Here is a 10500-nt window from a genome sequence, read left to right on the forward strand (position 1 = left end):
AAGCTGCCATACTCAGGGACTTCTTGCGGCGCATTCGCATCGTTCGGCTGGGTGGTTCGAAGACGCCGGAGGCTCAGGCCTGCTTGCAATTCCAGTGTGACCGACAGTCGCGCCTACTGTACCTGCACTCGCAGACCGCGGCACGCATGGCAGCACGCTAATCTCCGACCTGAAGTATTGCGTCTAGCGCGGGATGCGAGCGCGGTAGAGAATGCCGACACACGTTGCTAGGGGGCTCGTTGAGGACGGCGGGGAGAGCTCGAACGTCGAGACATCGAGCATGTGTTTTGGCACTACTTTTCTGATCAGTTTACCTCTAAACAATCCGCCACAGGGCAGGAATACACAACTCGTGTCAAGCAGTTTGCGTCCCTCCTTCCGCGACTTAGCGACGAAGACTCGGAATCCCTCGTGCGTCCAACCACCGCCGCCAATGTGCTATCCGTCCTGCGGGGCATGAATGCAGACACTTTTCCGGGCACTGACGACATACCTGGGGAGTTTTACACCATAGGCTAGCCGCAAATACATCCCACGCTACTCAATACTCTCGATAGCGCACTTGCTCGGTAATTAATTCCGCGCTCGTTTCGGAGGGGTCGGATCGTGTTGTCCCCAAAGCCGGACATAGGCGGGTGAAAGCTGTGTAGCTGGCGCCCTATTATGATCCTGAATACAGACTACAAAATTCTTACAGCTCTTCTTGTTCAACGCATTAACCGCCTCCTTCCTAAGCTTATTACACCCCAGCAATCTTGCCGTGTTCCTGGACGTAGTATTTTCACCTCACTAACCTTAATTCGGGACCTCATTGAGTACTCGAATGCGCATAGGGCTAGCGGGGTCGTAGATCAAGAAAAACCATACGATCGCTTAGAACTCTCATACTGGGAAGGAACCCATAGCTACTACAACTTCCAGAGAGCCTTCACTGAACTCCTTCGACTGCTGTACTGCAGCGTGACTTCCGACGTACTTCTGAATGGGGTTGCTACGCCGCGCTTTGTGGTGCTGGTGTTCTTCGTGCTCGCGATAGATCCTTTGTTGCGACGCGTGGAAGGCTTGGCTTCGGTTGAAGACCTGGCCCTGCCTGGCGCCTCGCAGGTGGAGGTTACTGCATGCGCGGACGACGTCACCTTACTCTTGCGTGAAGCAGACAGCCTGGGAAGCTTTTCCCGCGTGTATGAGGAGTATGCCTCTCTTTTCGGGGCCAAGTTTAACGAAAATAAATATCACGCATTATGCTTGCGGAGTTAGGATATCATGATCCCAAAAGCGGTTGGCCTTTCCAAGTAAGTCACAATTTTGGATTTCCGTTTTGGGCGAGCGGCATATCTCAGCCTATGTGGTAGAGGATTGTCGCAGCAGTACTGCAGCAAGTAGCTGCTGTCGCCGCCTCTCCCTTTCCGCTGAGAGAGAGGGATACTTTGTGAAAAACGTACTAAGCAGCAAGCTATGGCTTGCTGCACGCGTCGCTCTACCTCCCTCTCCAGTGAACGACACGCTTTGATGTTTAGCTGGTTCTGGGAATGCCGAACCGAACTAGTTTCGCAAACCCCCCTGCGCCTCGCATGCAACAGCGGAAGATGGAGCATGCCACGCTTGGTGACGTTCTGTCGATCTGTATGAGTCAAATGGATCATGCGCCTTGTAGGCCAGGCAGATTATCTAGGTAGGCTCCTGCTCTTGCAATGACAAAGGAGCCACGGCCGCTCCCTTGTGCCCCGTGCCCTTTGCAATAGCTCGCCCGCCGCAGCGACCCCTTTGCAGTACTACGCCGTAGCAGCGCGCATGTACACACAGCTTGAGGAAGCGTTCCCCGAAGGGGCTCGTATTAACATGGCAGTATCGGCACTGTGCGAGACGTTTTGTTTTGCTTCGCTACCACCGGGAGCAGATCCAGTGAAAACGCCCGACTTTAATTGGACGGACGTCCACTGCCCCGACTTGAACTACGCGTTCAGTGATTTTCGCTGGCGCATCGAGTGGGGGGCACTGCCGACTAAAGAGTGGCTTCTCCGGCTCGGTATCTTTCCAGACGGCAAGTGCGTCAATTGTGATAGCTTAGAAACACAAGAACATGTGCTGGACGGCTGTGTTGTGGCACGCACTTTCAGCCGGTTAGCCAAAGGGCATTCCCTGTGCCGGCCTTGCGCACGGTGTGACCCCGCGCTGCTTTCGAGCACTTGGTTGTGAGGTCAATCGGCTTCATTTTCTCGAGGAGCAGAAATGTGGCCGTTTATACTCGGCGGCCGCACCGACAGATGTACTCCCTCCTTACGAGGCTGGAAGTCTTGCTATGGGCCTTCTTAGACTCCGAACTGTGAACTCTGGCCGAGCCTTCTTTCCAGCGGAAATGGACCACCACGGTAGGGTGGTGCTAGAAAGTCGCATTTTATCAGTGGCACGTGCGCTGTAGAGTACTCATGGTTCTTTCCTCGCTTTTTTCATTCTTTCTCACCCTCACCATTTTTCCCTCCACATATTTTTTTAAATTTTATTTGTACTCCTTTATTGGTGTGAAGCTATTGTCACTTACATCCTGTAAGAGGACAGTGAACCGCCTGCCGACCAGCTTTTCGTAGCCTGCTTGGCCGGAGCTCCGCTATAATCTATATATGCAGACTGGATGACACACTCGAAATGTTTGTATCGGCCTAAATTCTGTATCTGCCTATTTTGTATCTGCCTATCTAATACTCAGGCCTACAACGTGCTATAGTTGAGTACGGATGTCGACCTCATCCTCTGGCAGCCACCTGAGCAGTCCAAACTCTATTGGAGAAGCAGATTCTCTATTCTGCTCTATTCTGTACTCTATTGTGTAGCACCGATGGAAATAAAGATTTGATTTGATTTGATAACGAGAAAGTCGCAGGCGCCTTTCCAACCACAGACGAAGTGCGAAGCAGCCGTCGTCTCCAGAGGAGTTCAGCTGAATAAGGACTACTACCGGACTTCACGCGAACAAAGATAGTCGAATCCGAGAGGAACAATTGTTTTGGGAAGGGCATGTAATGCGAAGGCAAGAGTACCAATGATTCTTAACGGTTACAGACTGGATTCAAAGGGAAGAAAAGCGTAGCAGCGATGGCAGAAAGTTAGGTGGGCGGATAAGATTAAGAAGTTTGCGCACACAGGATGTACGCAGCTGGCACAGTACACGTTTAATTAAAGAGACAAGGCAGAGGCATTCGTCCGGCAGTGGGCGTAGTCCAGCTGATGATGACGATGAACAGAGACTGCTCACAAGACGATGCACCAAGGACCAAGCCACCAAGGTCCTCAGAAAGCGCGTCAGACTGCCGCGTAGAAACATGTTGCTTTCCTAACTCGCTATAGCTTTAGCAGAGGTTTGAAAAGCATCTACGGCTATCCCTTTAAGAATTTGGTTAACTTGTCAGTTTTGGGCATCGATGGGTTGACACGCTTGCATAAGTAAGCAATGTGCTCAATATAGCTAGTGAAGGCTTGAGCCGGTAGCTGGGGTTCAGCACCTAGACGTTGCTCGAAGCGGATTTTCCATACGGCTGGACGGCCGAGGACGTCGACGAAGCTCGTCTTAAATGAGGACCAGGTTAGTCAGCTTCATGGTTACGGAACCACAGGTTGCAACATCCATGAGGAATCGCCGCACTAAAGAGAGAAGGGTCACGCTGGCGTTGCACTGTTGTGCCATAGAGGTGATCCCGTTGCGCTCGCCACCCGTTTCGTGACTGAGCGTTGCCAGCTCTCTTGCGGTAGCGAAGACTCCGAGTCAGGCGTCGGTGAGACTAAGAAAATGCTTTATACATTATGGACAGGGCATAATATAGTTCAACATCGGCACGGGGGCCGAGAGCTACACAACGCGACTGTTCTCGCACAGCGACAATTAGCGAGACACCAGCACGTCACACCATCCGACTCCACTCGTGAGCAGCACTCGACTCACGGTGGGTCGGTCACTCCGTCACTCCGTCACACTTTCCAAGCTGCAGCGTTGGGGCTTATATAGCCTGAGGAACGGTGGCCCCTCAGAACTGGCCAATCCAAAGGCAGCACTCGACGGCAGTCCGAAAGGACCAATCAGCGATCGCGCGGGCCAACCGCTTCAAATTTTGCCGCGCGCGGTGGCGTCCGGGAGAGAAGGAATCTGGCGCCTCGCTGTCTGGCCTCTTGCGACAGGTCCAGGCGTGTTGCTTGCAGATGCTTCTCCTAGGACTCCGCTGCCGTACGGCGCAGCATCGTGGCTTGTCAGGAAGCGTTAGGGCGCGTGCCTTGCGGCGCAGCACCAGGGCTTGTCAAAAGGGCGGCCGGTAGAATTGGAATCCGGGCGGGTTTCCCGGCATGACAGCATCCCCGCCATCAGATAAGGCGCCGGGAAGACGAGCTGCTTCCACGTGGCTCGGATGCCAGGCGCGCATCTTCGTCAGGCTCTTCCAAGTTCACGTCCAGTCCAGGTAACTTCACGAGCACCAGGTCCCACTCGCAGGCCAGGAGCTCTGTTGACCTCGTTGTCGCCAAGGCACCTCGACCAGCTTCGCTGAATTCGTTCCGATCCCCTTGCTTCTCGCCACTGGTCATGGTTGGTCGTTCTGCAGACTACAAAACCGACCGGCAAAAGGCAACACCCAACACAAGCAAGTGCCCTCTGTCTCCCATCAAACACCAGACGAAGCCATAATCCAAATTAACCTAACTAAATTGATGTCCCCATTTATTCCCGCTGCAACAAGAGGCATGTGTACGATCTGGTACACAAGGTTCAAACAACCATTTTGCAAAGTGTCAACACATCAAAATAGCAGGAGCACTTAATAATCAACAATAATAATGAAAATAAGATTGGTCCCCTTGAAATCATTTGGACCGAGAACACACTACTGAGGAAGCAAATGAGGTCATTCATTTTTGCCCCTTTCTTCCTTCGAACATGATAGTTTGCTGCAAAGCGAGAGAAGGTAAGTAACGAGGAGGTCACTGAAAGAAGCGAGGCCTAGAATGCACGACTTAGAGCATCGGCGTTCGCGTTCAACCTTCCCTTCTTATAGCGGACAACCAGATTGTGCTGCTGGAGGGTCATGCTCCACCTCAGTAAACGGCCGCTTTTAGACGACATGTTACTTAACCAGGTTAGAGGGCAATGGTCCGTTTCCACAACAAACTTAGAACCGGAGACATAACAAGCCAGCTTCTGAACTGCCCACACAAGGCAGGCGCACTCTTTTTCAGAGGTGCTGTATGCCTCTTCCCTACAGCCTAGTTTCCGACTCAAATACAAAATTGGTCGTTCATGACCACTAGCCTCTTCTTGGCATAGCACCGCTCCCATTCCGCGATCACTCGCGTCACATTGAATGATGAAACCTTTCGAAAAGTCTGGCGCCGTTAGAACCGGCTTATGGCTCAATGCTTGTTTCAACATTTGGAACGCATTTTCTTTCTTCGAGTCCCACGTCACCTTAACGGGCTCCGATTTTCGAAGCGCGTCTGTTAGCGGGCTGGCCAGGTCAGAGTAGTCTCTCACATAGTGTTGGTAATATCCAGCTAAACCTAAAAAAGCCCTTATATCCGTCTTAGTGGTTGGCCGGGGATAGTTTACAATAGCGGCTACCTTGATGTCGGAAGGTCTACGCCGGCCGCGCCCCACCACATGGCCCAAATAAGTCACCTCACCGCAACCTAGGTGACATTTAGCTGGTCTCACAGTGAGGCCTGCCTCTTTCAACCTGCACAATACAACTCGCAACTGCTCGAGATGTTCTTCCCAAGTGTCCGAAAAGATGGCAACATCGTCGAGGTATGGCAATGCAAACTCGCCCAAACCATGAAGCACTCTGTCCATCAGGCTAGAGAAACAATACGGCGCGTTTTTAAGTCCGAAGCTCAGCATGAGTGGGCGGAAGGTTCCGAACGGGGAAACGAACGCGGCGCAACGGCTAGCCCGTTCCGTAAGGGGTACTTGCCAATAGCCTCGCACGAGGTCCAGCGTAGATATATAATTTGACTTCGACACCGTCTCCACTCTTTCTTCTAGGTTCGGTATCGGATATGTCTGATCTCGGGTGATCGCATTCAGACGCCGATAATCGACGCATGGCCTCGGATCCTTTCCCGGAACCTGGACAAGTATCAGGGGCGATGTGTAGTCGCTCTCACTTGGCACTATAACCCCCAAGTCACGCATGCGCTGAATCTCCTCAGCCATGATTTTTTTCTGCACGGGTGAACAACGATACGGTTTACTGCGGATCGGTTGCTCAGATGTTAGCTCGATGTCGTGCTCTAAGACGGTGGTCTTTCCGGGACGGTTCGAAAAAACCTCCTTAAACTCGGAAACTATTCCTTTTAAATCCTCCTTTTGGGTGGTACTTAGACGCGCGTCCAAAGTCAGCTGTTCTAACATTAGCTCTAAACCACAATCTTTCATGTCAGCTGTCGTCAGGATTTCCGCCCCTTCCTCATCGGCAGCATTTATCGTCATGCTTACAATCGCGTGACGCTGAATGTAGGGCTTCATCAAGTTGCTGTGATAAATTTTGTTGGGCCGTCTCCCTAATTTCACTTCGTAGTTGGTATCGGAAAGCTTCGATACAACCTTCGCGGGTCCTTCCCAGTGAACCTCGAGCTTGTTTTTCTTCGACGGACGCAGCAACATCACTTGACTACCCACTTCGAAGGTGCGTTTTTTTTGCTGACTTGTCGTAATATCCCTTTGACAAGATTTGCGCCGCCTTCATGTGCCTCTCTACAATATCTTTTGTTTTCCCGAGCCTCTGAAGAAGGTCGAGGACGTAGGAGACTACATTTGGGTCGTCATCACTGCCTTCCCAACACTCTCGCAACATGCGCAGCGGAGTTCTAAGGATTCGGCCATACACGAGCTCCGCGGGGCTAAAGCCTGTGCTCTCATGGGGAGCAGACCTCAAGGCGAACATAGCGGCGGGAATGCAGGCCTCCCAGTCACAGTGACGCTCAAAGCACAGGGCTCTCAATATGCGCTTCAGCACCGAATGCATTCGCTCTACTGGATTAGATTGCGGGTGATGGATAGAACTGTGCACCACTTTAATGCCGCATCTTTCCAAAAAGGTAGAAGTTAGGCAGCTGGTGAAGACGCTGCCATTGTCGCACTGGATCTCAGAAGGGAACCCGACGCGCGCGAACATTGAGAGCAGAGCGTCCACGACCTGGGAAGAATTTAGCTCCTTAAGTGGTACCGCCTCCGGGAACTTGGTCGCGACGCACAGGGCCGTCAGAACATACCTACACCCGTTCGTTGATTCTGGCAGAGGACCTACAATATCAATTACCAGTCGCCGAAAAGGTTCTGTTATGACTGGCACTAACTTCATCGGCGCCTTCCACTTGTCAGTGGATTTGCCCACTCTCTGGCAGGTCTCGCAAGATCGCACGAATTGTTCGACATCCTTCCAACAATACGGCCAATAAAACTCCTGAGCCAATCTAGCCTTGGTCTTTTTTAAGCCAAGATGCCCTGCCCACGCATTTTCGTGCGCGAGTTCCAGTAACTGACAGCGATATTTTCGAGGGATCAAAATCTGCTCATATTTGCGTCCCTGCTTATCGGTGTAGCAGCGATACAATAAGCCAGATCTCTCGTAAAATGAAATCCTCTTTTTCTCCACTCCCAGTTTGACGCTCTTCATCAGATCGGCTATTGAGCAATCTTGCTGCTGCTCGCGAATGAGCGTTTCCTTTTCAACTGCGGCCAGCTCCTGCCAGCCGGCAGAAACCGGAGCGAGTATGGAGCCCGCGTCGCCTAACTGCGGCGTCGTGTCTAGATCGCGGCTAGCAGTGCACGTATCACTCTCAGTCTCGTCCAAACCACGCTCTCCCAAGCCAGTCTCCGAGCTCTGCATCTCCCGTGTCTGCCCGCCACTCAAGTTACCTTGATCGCTCCGCGTGCCGCACCGCTGTTCGTTCAGCGACTCAAAGTCCAGTTCCCTCGACAGTTGGCGCGCTTTGGATCGCGTGAGGGCCATGTACGCCACGTCGGCAAAGAATGATTTGCCCTGATCCTTCAGCATCTGCTCCGAGCTATTTGAGAACAGGTAGGGAAAGTGCTCCGGAAGGGCGGCAGACACAGCGGCTTCTGTGTTAAGTTTTCCAAACTCTCCTTCAATGATGACCGCTGCGATCGGTAAGCAGACACTCTCATCCTCGGCCACTTGCCGTATCCAAGCGCATTCTCCTGTAAAGTCACTAGAGGAGACGAAAGACGGGTGGACGACGTCCATAGTTGCTGCCGAGTCCCGAAGTGCTCTGCACTTCTTGCCGTTTACTTTAATTTCCTGCATGTATGGCTCCAACAGTCGCATGTTTTTGTTTGTTTCCCGTATCGTTGCAAAAGCAACTTTCTCTTGGCAGTTCGCCGCGATGTGCCCTTGCTTTTTGCAGTTGTAGCAGATTAACGGCTTCCGTTTTTCAAAAGAACGCGTCGCATCGTTTCGCTGCTTGGGACCATCGCTAGCATTCTGAGATGCATTCTGCCCTTCCTTCGCAGTTTCTTTGGTAAGGGACTCGTCTTTCCGAAACTCGCGACGCTTGATTTGCTTCCGTTCGTCGGGCTTCCTTGAAAACCCGTCTCTCTTATCTGCTTTTTCTACACGCACTGCCCTGCTGTGCAAGCTGCGGCGGAAGTAATACTCTCCAGCTAATTCTGTTGCCTTGTCTAGCTTAACCTCCTTTAGCCTATCTTGCAGCCAGAGCTTGACATCCTCATCAATGCAACGGTAGAACTGTTCTAACGCGATGCATTCGACGACTTTATCGCGGTCGTCGTAAACCTCTTCGCCTTTCAGCCATTCAACCAGGTCGGCTTTTAGACGAAACGCGAAGTCAACATGTGACTCCCTGCCCTTCTGTGCATACCGGAACCTCTACCGGAAAGCTTCGGGCGACAGTTTGTACTTTCGCAATAGCGCCTCCTTCACATCACTGTAGCTCTCAAACGCCTCTTTCGATAAGCAAGTTATCACGTCAGATGCCTCCCCGGGAAGCAAGGCTAACAGATTCTGTGCCCAGAGGGATCGCTCAATGTCATTCCGTTCGCACACATGCTCAAATTTAACGAGGTATTTAGCCATATCCTCGCCGACTACAAAGGGCGGCAGTTGGTCGCGTATTTTTGGAGCGTTAGAGGGAACCGTCGTAGAAGCAAGACTGGGCGCTGGCGAGATTTTTCGGAGCTCCAGCTCTTTCATTTTAACCTCGTGCTCTCTAAGCGCCTGGCGCTCCCGCATCTCCTCCTCGCGACGTTCATTTTCTCTCTTTTCCTCCCGTTCACGCCTTTCATTGATATCAGCCCAGGCCTCTTCGGCCTCCTCAGCCGTCACGTCCGCAGTCCTCATGACCTCAAGGATCGCTTTCTTTCTTTTTGTTGAGCCCAAATCAATGCCCAACTCCTCACAAATTTGGAGAAGTTCTTTAACCTTGTAACTCTCCATCGTTCACACTGCCTCTTGCTGTTTGCCCTTTTAGAAACTACTTGCCGTACACTACTATATCGCTACTAGTTCGGTACGCGCAAGAATTTCACACACTGCCTTGTTTACCCCTTCAGCATCCCTTGGTTTTCAAAACACTCTTCCTAGGCTTGAAACACACAAGGTTAACGCAATGCTACACCAATTCTTTCTCTAAGCTACTATAACCTGTGTTAGAGAAAGTCTGGCGTTTGAGGAAAACTTCAGGCACTCACCGCGCCGAGGTAGCTGATGTCGGTCGATCCCATAGCTGCCATCCAATGTTGTGCCATAGAGGTGATCCCGTTGCGCTCGCCACCCGTTTCGTGACTGAGCGTTGCCAGCTCTCTTAGCGGTAGCGAAGACTCCGAGTCAGGCGTCGGTGAGACTAAGAAAATGCTTTATACATTATGTACAGGGCATAATATAGTTCAACATCGGCACGGGGGCCGAGAGCTACACAACGCGACTGTTCTCGCACAGCGACGATTAGCGAGACACCAGCACGTCACACCATCCGACTCCACTCGTGAGCAGCACTCGACTCACGGTGGGTCGGTCACTCCGTCACTCCGTCACACTTTCCAAGCTGCAGCGTTGGGGCTTATATAGCCTGAGGAACGGTGGCCCCTCAGAACTGGCCAATCCAAAGGCAGCACTCGACGGCAGTCCGAAAGGACCAATCAGCGATCGCGCGGGCCAACCGCTTCAAATTTTGCCGCGCGCGGTGGCGTCCGGGAGAGAAGGAATCTGGCGCCTCGCTGTCTGGCCTCTTGCGACAGGTCCAGGCGTGTTGCTTGCAGATGCTTCTCCTAGGACTCCGCTGCCGTACGGCGCAGCATCGTGGCTTGTCAGGAAGCGTTAGGGCGCGTGCCTTGCGGCGCAGCACCAGGGCTTGTCAAAAGGGCGGCCGGTAGAATTGGAATCCGGGCGGGTTTCCCGGCATGACAGCACCGCGGAACAGAGAACGGTGGCAGGGATGGGCGGCGGTGGTTGGCTCATAATGTCTTTGCATGGTGCCCAGGGCGCG

At 52.4% G+C, this 10500-nt stretch overlaps 1 pseudogene; it reads right to left on the reverse strand.

The window, feature by feature from the left end:
- Positions 1-882: 882 nt before the first annotated feature.
- LOC149371346 (uncharacterized) lies at positions 883-10014 on the reverse strand (annotated as a pseudogene).
- Positions 10015-10500: the final 486 nt, after the last annotated feature.

Source organism: Amblyomma mixtum, chromosome 1 (assembly GCF_055824585.1).
Source record: "Amblyomma mixtum isolate Tamu chromosome 1, ASM5582458v1, whole genome shotgun sequence".
Classification (NCBI taxonomy): Eukaryota; Metazoa; Arthropoda; class Arachnida; order Ixodida; family Ixodidae; genus Amblyomma; species Amblyomma mixtum.